This window comes from Nuphar pumila, chromosome 15, assembly GCF_984573655.1.
Source record: "Nuphar pumila chromosome 15, dmNupPumi1.hap1.1, whole genome shotgun sequence".
In the NCBI taxonomy this organism is placed as follows: Eukaryota; Viridiplantae; Streptophyta; class Magnoliopsida; order Nymphaeales; family Nymphaeaceae; genus Nuphar; species Nuphar pumila.
The window spans coordinates 37,533,219-37,537,973 of NC_143263.1; positions in this window are offsets into that span (position 1 = coordinate 37,533,219).

The window sequence follows — 4,755 nt, forward strand, 5'->3', positions numbered from 1 at the left end:
TTCTTGTTGCAGTGGGAGTTCATCTCCTTGACACCCATCATCGTGGATGACTCCAAAATGGAAAAAAAAGGCCCATCTGGGCCGTTAATTCTGTCGAACGGGGTGCACAAGTCAATGGTCCCATAACTAGGGATGTCAACGGGTCGGACCCCGCTAAATGGGTAGGTCCAAACCTGGATCCGACTAAGTGGCACTGGTATCTGATCGGGATTCGGGTTTGATCGGACTTTTCATAAGAAAAAGCATACTTGGACATTGCAGTCTGACGGCAGTGCACATGGTGGAGGCCACCTTCTTTCCCCAATCTGATCAATGGTAAGCATCTTTCTCTTTTCCTCTTCTTCTCCTTCTCCCTTCTCTTTGCACGATTTTCTTCTTTTGATTCTGCATTTTGTTTTCAATATGTGTTTCATTTTGATTTGCATATGTGTGTTTGTCATTAAGTCTCATTCTTCAATTTGCATTTCATGCTTTGCATCTGTTTTATCTAATCTGATCATCTCTGCATTTGTTTCTCTGTATTTCTTTCATTTTACTGCATCATTATCATAGCCTTGCATCGTTTTGACTTATTGCATCGTGTGCTTGATTTCATTAGATTGTGCATTGATCTCCATTGCATTTATCTTCATCAGCATCATTCTCTACATCCACTGCATCATGTTGCATTTCATCACTGCATCTGATTCATCGCATTCATTATCGCATTTGTTCATTCTAACCTATATCCTTTGCTTATTTGTGTTTCATCGACGCATTTGTGCATTTCAGTTTACATTGTATTTCGTCTTTTGATTGAGCATCACATCCCTTTATGCATTGCACGTCATTACATCATTTGTTTTTTGTTTCAACATCTATTTTTCTGCATCATTCTTGTTTCATCACATCAATCCTCATTGCATTTACCCCCAATCGCATATCCTACTCATCGCTTTTATCTGCATATCAGTTCTGATTCAACATTGCATTTTTTTGATGAACTGAATTCTGCATCTTATCATATGCATTTTTCATTCAGTGCATCACGTTTTACTTCTGAGCATCTTGCATCCTGTTCAGCATTTTCCTATATTTGCAATTCACTTCTGCATTTGAACTTGTCATTTTGCATTTGAATCTGCATTTTATTTCTGCATTTGCATATTTACTTTGCTGCATCACATAGCATCTTGTTCATCGCATTTCTAGTTGCATCACCTTCCATTCTGCATTCTGCATATATTTACATTTCGTATCTTCATCATATATTTCTCGAGCCCCTGTTTTATAGGCCTTAGGGCAAGGCCCACAGCTCATATCTTCATCAACGTTATTGCGGTATGAACATATGCATATGAATGTTATAGTTCTTGCGCATTTTTAGATTGACACATATGAATATGCATTGGAAAGCATGCTGACATCATTGCATATTTGGCATGTTGTTATGGTTTTTGCATATGATGCATTGATGATCAAAATGAATCTGTGTGGGCCTAGTGAGACTTGAGCTTGGGATGCTCCTTCTTTACTTATTTTTCATGCATTGCAAAAATCACATTGATATTATTTTCTATATTGCATTATTCTATGTTTTTCAGGGGGGGGGTCTCGTGATGAGCCTCACATTTGAAAATGTGAATCTGGGATATTAATTTGGCATGTTGAATTGCAAATTAATGAAATGACTATTAATAATAAGATAAAAAAAAAGATTAGTGTAATATACGTTTTGAGACATCTCATCGAGAGTATACGACTCTTGGAGTTATGATTTTGGGAAAACTGAAAGGATACAAAAACTTTATGTGCATTGTTGTTGCCCCTGAACTCAATATTGAGGTTCTTCTTTTGGCCACAGTTTTAGAAAGTTTTCGCGACTTTGCTTGAGGGTGGTGTGTAGACACAACTATTGTTTTGGTATACCAAGAAAAGTGGCACTTGTGGATGGGTGGTCCTTGGTGTTCTGATATTAGATGGGTGATCTAATGTTCTGAAGGTTGTTTCGATCGAAGGCTAAGTTTGAAACCCAGTAATAAAATACAACTTGTGTGCTAAGTTACCCTGTAAACCCTATTTGACCTCAGAAATTTTTACTCGTTTGGTGTATCTGCAGGCAACTGTAATAAAAAGATGAACTTAAATTGTGTGCATCTTAATAGGAACATGCATATAATAAGAGAACTCGATAAAGATAATAATTTATTCATGCATGTGCACTGACATCATGCATCTTCTTGTTATGCATTAGATCATGCATATTTATTTGTGTTCCTTACTTATGATGCATAGTTGAATTTTATGATATTGCATCTTGTTGTATGATGAATGTCTTTACTACTTATAAAATTATGAAAAGTATTCTAGTAGCATCCCTCTTAATTATTGTATTCTTTATGCTTATTTATTTTATTAGAGAGATTCATACGCAGAATTTCTTGGATTCTGATGCCCTACTTTTGGTGTTTTTTGCAGCCTCAGATAGCCAATGAGGCGACTTGCTCATGAGAGAAGCTACGAGGGGATCACATGACTGTTTGGCAGACTTATATGGATAGCGGGGCTCTTTCTTTTTATTTTCCTTTATGCACTCTGATGTTCTTATTTAATTATCTCATGACTCTATCATTTCTTAATTAATAAAGTTGATTCAGTTTGGGTTTGGATTGAAAGATAGGTTGTAAGATCTCATGTGGTTTGTCGAGTTTCCTAGTTGTATGGAACTGTAAGGCCCCCGGGTTTCTGAGAATGTTTCTATAATTAATTTAAAAAAAATTATACTTTTTCAGGGGTATGAGTCGGGGTCGTTACACTTACGAGTCTAGTTTGTGCAACAATATTTTTCATGAGCATGCATATGACACGATCTCAACTGATCGACTGCTCGGTGTATATAACTACAACGAGCACTTGGCCTAGTCAAGGTGCAACAACTACTCTATCTCTTTGACTCTTACGAGTAAAGTGACCTTACAGACGAACATGAGAATGAGCCATTTTGGCAGTGTTCTGACAATAGGGCATCTTCTTTTGCCAACTATTTCGACAACACTTTCCCTAATTTGACGACAGAAGTGTGACGACCCTTTCTACTTTGTAGAAAATACTTGACAAAATTTTGGCCTTCTAATGGATAAGCCTTATCCTTTTAAAAGGACAAAGTTTGTCTATTTACCATTTTACCCCTAGCTTAAAAATAAATTACAAAATGTTCCTTTGGTGTGGGACTCACATGAAAATTCTATGAGATATTTTGTGGGTCCCACAAGATATTTTCTGAGGGATATTTTTGTGGGTTTTGGCAATAATTTTTGTGGGTTCCATAAATTTTGAGTTTTTCGATGATTTTTTTTTGAAAAATTCTGAGTACGTCATTCTCTTCGTGTCGATGAAACTAAGAATGTTGACTTATACAAATCTCTTAATTTTACTCAGGTAAGAAGTTATGGTTTCCTGATTGTTTGAGCATATATTCATGATAATACGAACACCATAAGTATAATTGGTTCGTAGAAATCGATTCGATTCGCATTTTGGGTTCATATGCTATTTTCACATAAAAATGCTTCATGAATTTGTTCAGGAATTTTGCTAAAAATTTATGGATCTTATAAAAGGGGGGAAACCGAGCCCCACCTCTCCCCCATGACTTCTCACTTCTCTCCCATTTTCTTTTCCAACTTTCTCTCATGCAACCCATAAAGATCCCATCATTCAAGATCATCCTCATCCTCTCTCTCTCTCTCTCTCTCTCTCTCTCTCTCTCTCTCTCTCTCTCTCTTACACAATCCAAATAAGGGGTTCATGCAAGCATTGCAGCAAGGGCTTTACAAAATCATGGCAGGGGGGAGGAAAATCAACAAAAAAGGTAGGAATCTTTGTGATTTTGCAGTGTGACTTATTTCAAGCATGCAATGTGTTTCCATTGAATCCAAATAAAAAAGAAAGAGATGGGATTTTGTGTAGATCTAAAACTAGGGGATTTATTTGGATGCTAATCAGTCAATACAAGAACTATTTTTTCTAGTATGACTTATTAGCATGAAATCAGGTCATGTAAATATTTTCCTGCATGTTTGCTTTAGACACATTCTGTAGTATCCTCAATATAAAATTTATGGCCTGCGTGTGGGTAATAGTTTGATCTGTGTAATTGTGACATAATATATATTTTTTTGTATCTCGTTTCCATGAATAAAAATCTGTGTGTGCTTATTTGTATTTCCTTAAATATGCTAACTGAAAATCATGGTAGAACTTGATATACTGCAATTTGATATCTTTGTATTAAGTCCAATGACCGATATGTGTGACCTAGACTGATCAAAATTTCTCATATGTGTGTTCGGAGTTTTTGGAAATGTTTTGTGAGATATGCAAGAAAAACATTTTTGATTTACATGCTTAGATCAGAAAAATAGCCCGTAAGATATATTCACTTCTAGACTGTGGATTTGGAATATAGATTTAAATGTCTGATTTGCATATTTTGAGTTTTGAATTGGTCATAAAAATCTTTCTACTATGCATATTTAGATTAGAAAAATATTATGTAAGTTATTCAAACCTTTAACCTGGTCATAAAAATCTTTCTACTATGCATGTTTCGACTAGAAAATTATTATGTAAGTTATTCAAACCTTTAACATGCAAATTTGGCTTTGGAAGATGTATTTAAGTGTCTGATCTGCATTTTTTTATTTAGGAAAAAGAATTGCACATTCACATTGTTAACATTATGTTGTGTTAATTAAACTACAGAAATAGAGGTCA